A 15,817-nucleotide genomic window follows, 5' to 3' on the forward strand; every position below is an offset into this window, starting at 1 on the left:
AACATACTAAATACAATGAGTAAATAAACATAATGCATTTGAGTTACATTATCATATTTGCTTTGGGTTCTTGGGACTCTAATAAAGTACTTAAATAACCCCAAACTGTTTAAGTTATAAAACTTGAATCAATTGGTGCAATCGGTTTCCCCAAATCATTTGAGTTAACTTAACTTGTCAGGTTTTACAGTGTTGTTGGCACACATTTTCTGTTTATTGAAGCCTTTTGTGAATAATTTTGATCATGTAAAAACTGGGAATTGGTCCCTATTGACAATACTCTTATTTTTTGCATTGAATATGTCATTCAGGAAAGGTAATTGGTCACTGAAGTTTTTGCAACTGTGTATTTCTAAATTTTGTGGCTTCAGTGCACACAAATTTATATTGTTCAGTTTGCATGTTAAAAGCCTGCCAAGCACCCCAAGGCTGATTATGCTTGGTAAGAAGTCATTTATGACATAGAGCTGATTAGACCATATTAAAATTTCTGTTTGGCACAGGAGCTTTTCGTGGACACAGGTATCCAGTAGGGCTGCCACGATTTGTCGACTAGTCACGATTACGTCGACTATCAAAATCGTCGACGACTGATTTAATAGTCGACGTGTCGTTTGAAGCTTTGTAAGATCGCAAAAGACGCAGGAATAATAGCAGGATTTAAGAGTGTAATAACGGACTGAAACAGAAGATGGCAGCACAGCATGTACAAGGATGCCAGCTGCCATTAAACCCCGAAGAAGAAGAAGCAGCTGTGTCCCAGAATTCATAGCGCGGCCCAGCTTAGTTTCCAACAATGGCGGTAGCTAGTTAGTTTTAATATTACTCTTATTATTCTTTCTGGGTCACAAAATAAACGTTTAACATATTTTCAGGTAAGAATGTAGCTGTGTAAACCTCAAATATCTGCTCAGTTTATCAGGACACCACATATTTTCAAAAGCGCTCCGACGTTTTCGGAGACGTCTGTTACCCACTAGCTCGATAGCTAGCCGGGGGCTAGGTCACTAGCGCCGTGAGAACACCGGACTCCCCGCAAATTGTTTTCAAACCCACCGCCGTCTTTCGCGACTCAGGTTAAATATATATGAGTCACTTAGATAAATTAAAAATGTTATTGTTTGGCTTTTTTTTAGTATTTTATTTGTTCCTGAGTAAATCGGTTTGGCTGAGATTAAAGTTATAGTTTTTACACAGCTGAATAAACGTCAAGCAGACAGCTGATTATCAGAAGTGTGAGATGCTGGAGAATATACTCCGGTGTCCTGTTATATTTTAGATAGCAAGGAGTTTATTAAACTTTACCGAAACAATCTGCAAATTTCATTAAAATTGAATAAACTATCATCTTGTCTTTATTTTTAGTTAGCACCTTAAAAGCTTAAAGCTGTAAGCTAATGATAGTTATATAAGAGCAGATGCTGCTGGTGCAATAAGCTGTAGTTTTACGTCCAGTGGATGATGATCTGATTAGTCGACTAATCGCATAAATAATCGGTGACTAGTCGACTATCAAAATAATCGTTTGTGGCAGCCCTAGTATCCAGTCTCTGTTTTGTTAGCTCAAATTTCTGTAATTTCCTTTATAAATCAAGGTTGTTGGACATGTGTCTCAGTGAATCCAGCAAAGTAACAATATCAAATTTCACATTACATATTACTGATCAACAGTAGTCTAGCTACACCAACAGCAGAAATACTGAAGTCAATACTGTAAAGTTTAACAGCAGCACAAACTATAAACTCCAAAATAACCATACAGTTGATTCACCTCCGGTACTTTAACTGGGCTGACTCTTTGTTAGGTGTGTTTAATGTGCAGAATAATTCCCAATTATATACAATTATAATATGTTAAAATGGACCTATGTACACAAGGCCATTAATAATTAACTGTACGTAGCTATTTGCTTTATGACTATCTAGACAGTGTGAAGAAGTGAAGTATTGAAATTATTTTATGTTGCATAATGACAACATGTTGCCCCTATACATTTAAGGACAAAGTTCAATGACCGCCACCTGCTGGATGGTGAGTGCAGAGGGGCGTGTAATTGTTGAGCTGGACAAAGAGAACACCTGTGCTGATGCAATGTCAGTCTTCTTTGGTTCATTCTATGTATTGAACCTGGAATACCAGGAGTCAGCGGGTGCAAGGTTTTTTGTAAGGATAAACCCTGAAGAGGGAACAAAATGTACCTCCAAGGTTGGGACAAGCAGGAAGACTGGGACCACTGTGAAGCGAAAGGTTGTTCACATTAACCCTCATGTCACAACTTTCCTCCAGTGGCTTACTGAATTTGAGTGGAGAACTTCAAATTAGGGAAATTAGTAAATTTCTTGTATAATTTAAGTGACCAATGTGTTGTTACCCATGTCTCCACAGATGATCCATGGCCCATGCTTTCTGGACATTTACACAAGACGAGCAACAATGAAGACAAGCTCTCTCGCCATCTTGCAAGACGCTGTCTCTGTCCAATAGGTTTTTTTGAGTGCAACAGTTTTGATTTTTTCCCCTTCTTTTACCCATCCATCCATCCATTCACTTCCGCTTATCCTTTTTCAGGGTCGCGGGGGGCGCTGGAGCCTATCCCAGCTGTCATAGGGCGAAAGGCGGGGTACACCCTGGACAGGTCGCCAGTCTGTCGCAGGGCCAACACACAGGGACAGACAACCATTCACACTCACATTCACTCGCACATTCACACCTAGTGGCAATTTGTATTATCCAATTAACCTATCCCCACAAGCTGCATGTCTTTGGACGGTGGGAGGAAGCCGGAGTACCCGGAGAGAACCCACGCAAACACGGGGAGAACATGCAAACTCCACACAGAAAGACCTGATGGTGGAATTGAACTCAGGACCTTCTTGCTGTGTGGCAACAGTGCTAACCTTCTTTTACCCGTTTGTTAAAAATTATTTCAGCTACTTACACTTTAATTGTCACATGTATTGGCTCACCCTACAAATCAATGAACTCAGTCCACAAAGCAAGATCAGGGTTCAGTGCAGGTCAGTCAAGTTCCTTCACACCACACACGCTCATCCATGTCCTTGTGGACCCTGTTTTGTGCAATGATTTGGTCGTGTGAGCCAGTATTTTGGACAAAGTGTATATAAAGGCAGACGTGTGGGGCTTGATATTATATCCATTACAATTCAGTTTGTTTGTATGGTGCCAACAAAATGAATGCCAAGGCACTTCACATTGTAGGTTTGAGACCCTACAAAATATAAGTAAGGAAACCCAACACTTGAGCATGTGTTGTCTGCCATGATATGGATATGACATAATATTGTTATTGTTTGTACAACCATCTGAGAAAATAATGGATTACATGGTTTAGTAAAAACAAGTGCTTCCTCAATGAAAATATGTTTTCAGTTCTTTTCAGTTTTTGATTTTGGAAATGTGTATTTCAGCAGGGAAGAATCAGAATTGAAATAAAGTGGTGTAAAGCACATGAATTATATTTTGTGTGTGTGTGTGTGTGTGTGTGTGTGTGTGTGTGTGTGTGTGTATCCATCCATCCAACTTTTTTGGAACCCTCCAGTCTCTTACAGTATGTTACTGTTAACTGAAATTACGGTAAATTACGACCTTTTAAAAGAGTAAATGACCGCCTGTTAGGACACGGTGTCCTCTAGCAGAGATGAATATTTTTGGTACTGATGATGCGTACCAACGGTAAGTTACTGGTTAATATATTGCAGTTTATTACCTTGCAGCGGGCTTACAGTGACATACCGTGAATAAACGGTAGTATACCAATTTATTAATCACAGTATGATGTTACTTTGTTGACGTAATTTACGACATAACGACATAACGGTATCTCACTGACATAACTGTCGCCAGTGAGATACCGTAAAAAAGGCTACGGTGCGTTACCATAATTTGTCCAAGAGTATTATACCACACCAGCAAAAAACGGTATCATCCTGCAGAAAGGTAAGCTAGCGTAACACGGCGTCACGATATGACGCTGGCAGCAGTGACGCCAGTATGTTACCGTAAAGTGGCGATGAAAAGTCTAACGGTGCAGATACACGGAGTAATCAGAAAAGTTTAGCATGAATCTGGACATTAGATTTAAGATTTAAGTTTTAAGCTTATCAGATATCACTTGTTAGAAGCTCCTTACCGTTTGAAGAAATCTCTTCTCAATCTGCTGTCCTCTTCTGCTTGCATCTTTTTTTTTTCATCTAACACTGACGTTATTTTTTCTCCGTGAAAAACACAGCAACTCATCTTATCCCGGGGTGCCAGGAAGTCGAGCTGCGGATCTCAGCAGAAAACTTTTCAAACTGATTGCAGGTTGATCCAGGTATACATTTGAAACAGGTTCTCCTCGGTGACGTGACAGTCGGAATGCATCTGCGTAACCATGGTTACAGGGGGACGCTTTGGAGCTCTGCTGCTCAGCAGCAAAATATTTCAGATCAATATGTAAATACTCCAACTCTAAAACCAAGTAATATAAATATGCTGCATATGTGTATAGTGCGTTCATGTGTGTGTGCGCTGCGTGGTGACGTAGGCGCGTGCATGTGTGCCCCGGTCACAGCTCCTTTCAGCATGGCCGGAGGTAAGCCACGTTGCTCTCAGCTAATTAAAGTTTGTTCAGATCCCAAGCTGCAATGTGAATACAGCCAAACCGCCGCGTTTTTATTTGTCATTAAGAGACTCATTCGGGATAAGTTTTGTGGAGGGCGGAGTTCACTAATATACGCTTATGAGTTTTAGCCGAGAACGCAGCTAAAATGCTAGCATGCTAAGTTAGCCTGATTGCTAGCGGCTACTCGCGGCAGTCTTTTTTTAACAGCATGCACTCTTTTTTCCTTCGTCAGGAGAGGTGTACTGGCAGTCGCGTGACACACACAGATCAGACACATATTTCTGTGTTGCAGGTATGGAGATGTTCTTATGTTTTGGAGATGCTGTCTTTCATTCATTGTTTTTATAAGTACAGTGTTGTACTGCCTGTTAGATGGCGGTTATTAATATAATTGTACTGAAGTATAATGTTTGAACTATAAGTACCAGAATATTGGGTCCTGGTTATTGAATTGTATTTATCTGACTGTTTATTTGTTTTTGAATTATTTTGTTTATTGTTCTTATAAGTTGTTTTTGATGTTTTTTTCAGTGACATATTATTTATTTTGTGCTTTTTGTTTTTGAGAGCTTAAGTTAATGTTTTAAAACAATTTGTTGTATTTGATTCATTATATTATTGTAGTGTTAATGAAGCTGCAGACACAGCTCCTTTCAACATGGCCGGAGGAGAGGTGTACTGGCAGTCGCGTGACACACACAGATCAGACACATGTTTCTGTGTTGCAGATGTGCAGTAAAGAGCCAAAGACCCAGTACTGTCTCCTGCCTCTTACTTTCACGCCAGAACACAACGCAAGAACAACAGGCGTAACACATGAACGGGTTACACATACTGAGGTGAGTTGTTGAGGATATGTCGAGCTGTTGATAAGCACGGCTGTTTTTGTGCTCTTATATACTGTTAGCCTGTTTTGCTGGCGTTAGTGAAGCTGTTTTCAACTGGATGTAACATTGTTGAACTCTGATGATTAATGAATAAACTCTCGATGTGACGATGTGAGCATGTAATTGTAACCCTGTGTTCATTTAGTCATTTGATACCGTTTAATATCCAGTACATCTATTGGGTGTTTTATAACATGCCCTGGAATCATTTTAAGTTTTACAATGCCGGTGATTTACGACTCTTTCGCGACAGTCAACTGTGGCGTAAACTCTGGCGGGTCTCAGAGCTAGCTTATGTGAGCCAGCAGTGACATCTATACATGCAGTAGCCTTAAAATACTGATTATTTATTCTCCTGCTAGGTAAGAATTTGTGTTTTATACGTTTATTGTCACATTGTGCGCCATGTTATTGTTTCGGTGAAATGAATTTCTACAATGGCGGACTTAGACAAAATAGTGTTACTGTTAATTTGACTCTCTGCAGTGTTTAAATGCTTACACATACACACACAGTTACTGTCCCTCCACACGTAGGACTCAGTTCTGCTTCTATGCCCCATCTTTGTTTACTCTTTCCCACCCAACAAGTGCATAAATAAGATGTTAAAAACGTCATCATCATATCAAACATGATCGATTTGGGGGGAGTTTGTTTGGCACATGCTGACTGCATCCTAATTATAACCAGAAGAGGAGGCGAGAGCAGAGAACGAGAGTGCAGCAGTTTGGTCAAAGGAACAGGTGAAGAAGAGGTGAGCATCCAAGAGACGAGCAAGAGGACAGTTTCAAAGCAGACATTATGGCACAATAAAAGCTGTAAGAGCAGAGATTCATTCATATCTTTACTATTTTTCTTTAGCTTCTACTCCCGCTGCTTACAATAAATCCGAGATAAAGAACAAACAAGAACAACTCACATGGCATTGATTGTTTAGTTCAGTGTCACTCTGTGATTGTTTGACATTTCATATAAATGTGACTCTAAAATATAGTCAATAATATTAAAAAGCTGCTGTTACTGAGTGAAACTTGAAGGATTATGATAAACTTCAGTTCTTACTGAATCTGTAACATTGCTTTTTTTAAAATTGTTAAATGACTTTTGTGTCACTGTGCACAGTGAAAAGCTCACTTGATGTAGTGGTGAGGCCATGTTCACCACTAGATGGAGACAACCTGGCACAGGTATTTTCTATACACTAAATTTCACACTGAAAAGCCTTGGTGGGAATTGTTGTTTCATAGAAAGTAAAGGAAAACGCTCATACTCTCTCCCGCACTCGATATATGATCCATTGTTGATCTGCACGCAGCTGTTGTCACAAATGTGGCACTCGCTTACGTCACTGTCATGAGACATTCTCGCAAAAAAAAAATCACGGTTTTAGTAACGCAGTAACGCAGCGTTCCTACGGGAAAGTAACAGTAATCTAATTACCGTTTTTGCAATAGTAATCCCTTACTTTACTCGTTATTTGAAAAAAAGTAATCGGATTACAGTAACGCGTTACTGCCCATCTCTGGACGTCATCATCCCGTAAGCCAATTAGGTTGTCACTAGGGATGGGTATCGTTTAGGTTAGGTTAGCAGTGCTTAAACAATGGAAAAAACACAAACTTTGTCCTAAACCTCTCATGTTTAGCTGTTTTCCACTTTTTCTTTTGTCATTTTAGCTTTTTTGGCCAGGATGAAGGGAGCATCTGCCATCAAACAAGAAGACAGCTGCATGTAACTACGACGGTGTTTGCTACTTCACCTTACATGCATTAATGTAATAACGTGGTTAGCCTATTCAACGTAAATTACACACGAACAACATTAAGCTCCTCGCCCAGAGAAGAACGGCTGCTGCTGCATCATCATCCGTCATCATTTCCGCTACACTGGCAGGGCTAGGGGCCAGGACTCTCGTCTTCGGGTTCTTGGGGGATGTTGCTAACTCCGGGTCTGATAACAGGCACCACAGCCGCAGTAGATGTGCTTGGTGTGAGGTCTTGCAGCAAGCTATCAAATATGGTGCATTTCTCGGCTTTTAAAAAAACGCTATGCGTCGCCAGGTTCGTCGTCAGATTCGAGATGTTACCTCCTTTGCACAGTATCAGCTTAAAGCACTTGTTGCAGGCTGCTGAGTTTGCATCTTTTGCTGTGAAATACAGCCAGACTTTGACCGCTTCGCCTTGGGCATTTTTAATCTGTAGCTCTGCTCTAAAAGAACGTACGTACCTGGGCCCGCCTACTATCCTCGGAAAGGTAAAATGATTGGCTAGAATCCAAAGTGTATGATATCTCAGGGGAAAAAAAGCACCGAAATAAAGCACCGAAATGTGCGCTGCTTTTCGGTCTGTTTACTACCGTTTATGTCAGAACCGGTACCATAACGGCACCGGATACCGGTACCCATCCCTAGTTGTCACATGACATTTGTGGACCCCGGTATTTTTTTAGTTGGACAATTTATCAGTAAAGTTTCAATCTCTGACATTACCCCTAGACTAGACCGGCTGCACCACACAGACACTGCAAACCTCATCTCTGAAGAAAAACCACAAGAACAACATCCAAAAGAAAGAAAACATACCTTAGAAACATGCCGGGTTAGAGGAGACGGCAGCACTGCAGAGGTGAGGACAGGCATCTGTTTGAAATAGACAAAACAGTAAACATAGTCATACAGACTCAGAGACGCTTTCCATCCAATCTATCTGAGTTTGAGCTGTTTTACAGTGAAGAATGGGCAAATATTTCAGTCTCTAGATGTGCAAAGCTGGTAGAGACGTACTCCAAAAGACCTGCAGGTGTAACTGGAGCAAAATGTGGCTCTATGAAGAGCAGGGGGTGAATAGAAAAGAATGACACACTTTTCCAAATTTCATTTGCTTAGAATTTTGACAACCATGTATTATTTTCATGCCACTTCACAATTATGTGCTACTTTGTGTTAATCTACCATTGAAACTGTCAATAAAAACATCTTTTGTTTGTGGTTGTAAGGTGACAAAATGTGCACAAGTTCAAGGACTATGAATGCTATTTCAAGGGACTGTAATGTTAAATCACCCCCCATGCACACATCAGTGCACATGCATGTACACATATGCAGAGTTACATTATCAAAGAAGCTAAAAAAACAAGCTCTGCTTTAACTTTTAACTAAAAAAAAGACTGCAAACTTTAGGAACAATATGGAATGAGTGATAATGTCATCATTCCATGAATTGAAAAAATTTGTTTCACCTTAAATCTATTTTTCTTTTCTTAATTGCAAAAACTGTAAATTTGGCTCAAGGGGACCTGAAAGCCAGGAGACAATTTATTGACTTTGCCCACAATCTTATGAAGAAAAAGATTTCCATTAAATATTAATAGAGCAAAATCTCTCTCTCTTAAGTATTTGCACCTAACCACGTCCTAACCTAGCAGTCATATACAGCTATTAATTAATCCTGCATTTTTTTTGTCAAAGACATTTCTCACCATGAAATTACCCGATTCAAAACATGAACACTGTTAGCCTTTGCAGTAATTTCCATAGCTTAGTACTGCAAAATCAACAGTAAAAAACTCTAAAGGATGTTAGCAGTTTAGTACTGTAATTTGCATGTAATTGTGGGAAAATTCCATGAGATTACACTATTTTTACGGTAACTCACCGTACTCATGGAAACAGCTGTAAAATACAGCAAATGTAACAATTGGTGATGTTACTGAGATTATACTATTACACCATCCGGATTTCTGTTGTTTTCTACTGTAGATCTAAGAGTAATTACTTAAATCCTCATTCAGTTGTTTTTATTTGTTTGCTTCTTTTTTCTTGCTTTGTTTGTTGGGTTTTTTCCTTCCTGGTCTGAGGGATAGGGGTTCTAAGTGTTGTGGGTAGGGGATAAACTGCTGGAAGCAACTATAAGACATGTGAGTGTGTCATTAATCTGTATTCTGATATTTCAGTTTTAACAGCCACTGTGAAACTTGCTTGTTTGGCGTTTGACAATTCTGCGTGTATTTGCTTTTCTTTGTTGCTTCAACTCAATAAAAATATCTTTGAGAAAAAAAAATCCTCATTCAGAGTGTATTACTATAAAATGTGATTCACTGTGAAAGCAGTATAACATATAAACTACAATATACAGCATAATTTTTAACTTAAGGAGTAAGTTGCAGCCACACTAAAATTTAATTCCTTGAACTGAATGGAACCTCATATATTAATAAATGCATTTGTTTAGTCAAACAATGTGAAACATTAGTAATACTATTAATTAATAGTATACTTGTAAGGTTAGTATTGTGATAGAATCGAGTATATTTAATTATACTCTTGTAGACATTATGACATTATGCTAGTACAATTATGGTGAACAAAAAGTACATCTAAAAGTTAATTTCAAGAATACTGTTATGTACTAAAACGGGGGCCAATATAGTCCCAAGAAGCATTATTAGTATACGTACTAGGTAAGATATACTTGGGAAATATAATTGAAGTATACTTATTTTTGTATGGCCAGCAACAAAAACTAATGGCTACATTTAGAGTAATGTTTAAAAATGACTTCATTTAGCAGGATGTTGCTTTTTTTCTCTTCTTATTCTTTCTTATACTGGACCTTCATTTGTTTTGTATAAGGTGGTACTTTTTAAGACACCTCTGCCTAACTACAGTGAACTGACCTAATAATATGCTCTGGTCGTCATTTTACACAAGGTGTCACATCCATGAAACCTACACCACTAACCAGCATCAGTCCTACAACTTCACTCTCAAAATTAATAAATTCTGGGACAAGCAGAAACTGTATTTTTAGCGGTGCATTTTGTTGCAGGCCAGACTGCTATTAAATGCTCTCCTAAAGAAATAATTCCTTTGTAGCACCACTTCGTCTTGGTTCAGAAGAGATGTCCTGATATACGTGATTGTTAGGTATTTTAGTACCATGGGAGCATTTACTGGATATTGTTTTATAGTGACATTATGCAGGAAAACTCTGTCATTCAATAAGGCCCCTTTGTTTTAGTTATTGTTCTCTTTGACCCAAGAATTGATGTGTGAGAATCACAGGCTGGTACAAGGTTGAAATACCACAGAGATCACTCCCTCAGCTACATTAGTTTCTTAATCTTTTAGGAGACGCCTGTTGAAGGCCAGATGGTTTGTTTCAGAATTCACTAATGAAAGAACTCTTTATTTCGTGCCTTGAAAATATGTCGCTGAGATAATCACAATTGTAGCTGAACTGATACACTATACAAAGGATGCTTCTTCACCCAAGGGCAGAAAGACGCTCCCTTATCTTGGTCTGTACTGGTTTAAACTGAGAATCTGCTGACTCATGAATTTGTCCCTCTATATAAACTGTTGTACTTGTGAATAAAGTTGAGTCAATTTGGGAAGACAACCTGAAGCAGTCTCTGTTTTCTTGTTCTCCCAAGCTGCTCCCGAGCTCGTACTAACACGCTGAATGGCATGCTTGAATATTACTTGAGAATATATTTGACTGTGTTACAGACTAAGGTACATTCTCTGCTGATAGACGTCCACGCCTCGGAGGAAGCCGATCCACGGATTAGGCCCTGGAAGCCGTTTCCTTCAATTTTGGTGTCAGAAGTGGGATCCTGACGAAGGTAGGCACTCGTCTTTTATTTTATAAGACTGTGTTATGCCTTTCTCAGTGATCCACATAGAAACGGGATACGCTGACGAGGCCTTCTTCAGTGGCCCACATAGTAACAAGTGGGATACGCTGAGGAGCCTTCTTTAGTGGCCCACATAGAAACACAGGAAGTTGCCTGTTGTTTTGTAAATTAAAGCAGAAAGGACACAGGAAGTTGCCTGTTGTCATAAACTAAGAAGTTGCTCACCAGCAGAAAGGACACAGGAAGTTGCCTGCTGTCATAAACTAAGAAGTTGCTCACCAGCAGAAAGGACACAGGAAGTTGCCTGGGGTCATAAAACGAGAAGTTGCTCGTTAAAAAGTGAGAAGTTGCTCACTAAAAAGATAAAATTGCTAGCAAAAAATCAAGTAACCTCAGGTGTGCCACAGCAAAATAAAAACTAACTTAAATCCTTCAAGCGTCTAAACCCCTCTGGAAATCACTGACCATGGGTCAGAATAATTCAAAGACCTTAGACGGGTCCGATAAAAAATCAAAATTAACTGTAAAACCAGATACCACCACTTGGGTGGGCCTGATTATAGATATATATTATGTCAACGAATTCCAGGTGTGACTGAATCTCAGCTTATTGAAGAAGTAGAGGAACTAGACCCTAAAGATGACCAAGCAGCCAACACCACCTCGTTTTTGTGGATAAACGATGACAAAATCACAGCCTTTTTTCAAAATCTAAAGAAATTTCTGCTCACAATGTCTAGAGATAAAATCAAACGTTTCACACACTGCTGGACTAATGAGGCATGCACGCCTGAAGGAGGAAATGATCAGATTTTCATAACAACATTCTTAAACAATATTCATCCAGAATGTTCACAACTATTGAAGCTGACTGCCACTGATAATCTCTATGACATGAAGATAAAGAACTTTATCACACTTGTCAAAACAAAAGCTGGTGCAGATCTTTTCCCCAACAGCACGAAGGCTAAAAGTGTTAAGATGATGTTGAATTTTGATGTTGAAGGCTCAGAGGAAAGTGAAAAAATGATGTATGCAGGGGCCCCGCCCCCTCAACAAGCGCAGCAGGGAGATTTCAGAAGGAGAGATAGGAGTGGAGACGCATGTTTTTATTGTGGAAAAATAGGACACTGGAGGAGGGAATGCAAATCAGCAGCACGTAGGTCTCAACCACAAAACACAGGACCAGCTCCTGCCACTAGGCGTCAGCAGAGCTCTTCCAGACAAGGTAACTGGCAACGCAGACAGGAATCACATCAAAATAATGGCCCTTTTGCACTTAGGCAGCAACCTTATAATCCACATTTTAATCCCCACCCATATGATAACGAAAGACTGGACCGACAATAGGGAGGCCCAGGTGAAGACGAGGGACAGTGTGAAGCACTACACACGATGCTGCATTTGCAATTGTCCCGTAACACAGAAAGCTTGCCCACGTTAGATATAGAAATAGGTGAAAAGATTTATTCCTTTTTAGTTGACAGTGGAGCCACTAAAAGTTAACTGTCTGGAAAATTCTATAGTGGGCCTGTTTCCTCTGTGTGCATCAACACCATGGGAATAAACGGAACTCTAGTGCAATGCCCCAAAACTCATTCTCTAAAAACACGCTGGGGCCCAAAACCAGACGAAATCACATATCATCCATTCATAATTATTCCAAACTCGCCTGTGAATCTATTAGGCAGAGATTTAATGGCAAAAATGAACTTGTGTATTTCATTTAACACAAAGGGTGAAATGTTTGCAGACACTGATAACAGCTATGTTTTCTCTGCCCTATGCACCGACACCATGGAGAAGGAACAGCCTCTGTGTCAGCTGGACGCCTCAGCAGAGAATGAACTCAATATCCATCTGACTGGTACCCCACGTCACACACTGTGCCAAACACGTGTACAGACACCACTACCAGGTAACCCCATGCCTGGAAGCCACATATTTGTTTCTCTCACACTGTTCAACAACATGATAACTGCTCACACCAGTGAAGGCCAAACAGTGGTTTTGTCGCATAACTCAGACATAGGCTATGACATCACTGCACCATGTCGACACATAGATCTAACCTACCCCATACATTGTACTATCTTTGCTGTCACATTGCCAGCTGAATATCAAAACATGACATTATGGTCAAGAGGTGAGAATGATGTAGGATTTATCGACTGTACACCTTATCATGCTCAGCTGAAAAACAACAAGCCGGTATATGTCAAGCAATATCCCATTTCCGCTGAAAAAGCCGCAGCCTTAGACATCATCATAGGAGATTTATTGACAGCTGGAGTAATAAAGCCCACAGTATCTCCATATAACACTCCTGTCAATCCTGTGCCAAAGCCTAACAAACCTGGCGTATGGCGTTTCACACAAGACTTAAGGCAAATTAATGCAGTCATTATGCCTCTGCCACCTCTTGTCCCAGATGTTCCCAGCATACTGACATCTATTCCAGCAACAGCCACACATTTTACTGTGGTGGATTTGTGCTCCGCCTTTTTCTCAGTACCTGTGCATGAGGACACACAGCCGATATTTGCTTTTACACATAGAGATAAGCAGTACACATGGACTCGCTTACCCCAAGGCATGGTAGACAGCCCTGCGGCTTTCTCAATGGTGGTACGTGCTACCCTGGACGGCTTCATTCCTCCAGAGGGCTGTACCTTGATCCAGTACGTGGATGATCTCCTCCTCTGTGCTGAAAGTGAAAAACTATGTCAAACTGCCACACATATGCTACTCCAGCACCTCCAACAGACTGGCCACAAAGCATCAGCAAAGAAAATGCAGTACTGTCAGACTTCTGTTCAATATTTGGGATTTACACTGTCTCACGGACAACGTTCCATGACTACAGACAGGGTCAAAGCTGTGACCTCTGTCCCTAAGCCCACTACACAGAAAGAAATGCTGTCTTTCCTAGGCATGGTGAACTATTGCAGACAGTGGATACCAGACTGTTCTTTTCATGACCACATTCTGCGTGAATGCTGCAAAAAAGACAAGCCTCCTCGAATACTGTGGTCAACAGAAATGACTGCCTCTTTCAATGCATTACAGGGAGCGCTGACCTCTGCCCCTTGTTTGGGTCTGCCTGACTACCACTTACCGTTCCACCTGTACGTCACAGAGAACGGCACAACCTGTGCAGGCGTATTGGCCCAAGAGCATGGCTGTGGCTACTGTCCAGTAGCCTTCTACTCAAAGGTGCTGCCAGCAGTAGTTCAGGGGATGCCGGCCTGCCTGAGAGCAGTAGCAGCTTGCTCTATCATGATAAGGGACTGCGAGAAGCTCACACTCTCACATGACACTATTCTACACACCAATCACCAGGTCACGACCATTCTAGCAAACATAACTACACAACATATGACCGCACAACGTCGCTCAGGTTATGAAGCTACACTGACTTCAACAGCAAATCTCACTATAAAAGCAAACAGCACACCCAATTCGCCAGCACACTTACTCATTCGTATGCTGTGTTCCTCTGACCGACAGGATGGTTCAGACGACCCTGACGATCATGATTGTATGACACGTATACAGGAATCCACAGCACCACGCCCAGACTTAGAGCAGACACCAATACCAGACTCAGTCATTGTTTATGTGGACGGGTCCTGTTCAAAACCAAATGACAACTCATTTCTTTGTGGCTATTCGGTGGTGACATTGCCTGACATCATACTAGAGGCTCACTCATTACCATTTCACTCAGCACAAAAAGCAGAGCTCATGGCTTTAATACGCACCTGTGAGTTACATGTGGATAAGCGGGTAACAATTTACACTGATAGCCGTTATGCATTCGGTGTGGTGCATGACTTTGGCACATTGTGGAGACAGAGAGGCTTCACATCTGCTGATGGAAAATCGATCGCTAATTCTGATCTTGTTCAAAGACTTTTGCAGGCTATACAGCTGCCATCGGCAATTGCAGTTGTTAAAACGAAGGGGCACAGCACGGCTGACACAGACGAAGCAGTGGGAAATGCTCTTGCAGACGTAACCGCGAAAGCAGCTGCTGCCTCACAGCAACCACCCAGAAAGGAAGTATTATCTTTGCCTTTACAGCTGCCACTTGTCGCACTCCCAGACTATTTAGAAACAAATGTTGACCTAAAATTCATACAAGAGCAAGCCTCTGCCTTAGATTACACTTACTGGGAAAGTAATGATTGTACCTTAGATAACAGAGACGGCTTATACAAAAACCTTGAGGGTTTGATTGCCCTCCCATCTTCACTACTGCCAATCCTTGTCCGCCATTTTCACGGTGTGAGTCATGTCGGACAAAGAGGGGTAATAGGAGCAATAAAATCAAGATTTGTAATCGAGAAAACATCACACGCAGTAAAACGCATATTAGCAACCTGTCTAACATGTGCACGAACTAATGTAGGTAGCTCAAAAGCAAAACATCAGCATTTACCACAACCAGATTTCCCATTTCATACATTACAAATTGATTTTACACACATGCCAGCACAAGGAAGCATCAAGTACTTACTGGTAAATAGTGGACCAATTTAGTAAATGGGTAGAAGCTTATCCAACATCAAAAGAAACTGCAGAAGTAGTCTGTCAAAAGTTGTGCAATGAAATAATACCCAGATTTGGAATACCTCACCAAATTAACAGTGATAGAGGACCTTC

The 15,817-nt window shown here is 40.7% G+C and overlaps 1 protein-coding gene across 1 annotated transcript in view; it reads right to left on the reverse strand.

Annotated features, from left to right (window-relative positions):
• Nucleotides 1-15,817, reverse strand: part of LOC309713046 (uncharacterized protein) — a gene marked incomplete at its 3' end in the record, with an annotated part of 462,222 nt that overhangs the window by 286,462 nt on the left and 159,943 nt on the right. The window lies entirely within an intron of this gene.

This window comes from Aulonocara stuartgranti (genome assembly GCF_965226115.1).
Source record: "Aulonocara stuartgranti genome assembly, chromosome: 8".
NCBI classification, from domain to species: Eukaryota; Metazoa; Chordata; class Actinopteri; order Cichliformes; family Cichlidae; genus Aulonocara; species Aulonocara stuartgranti.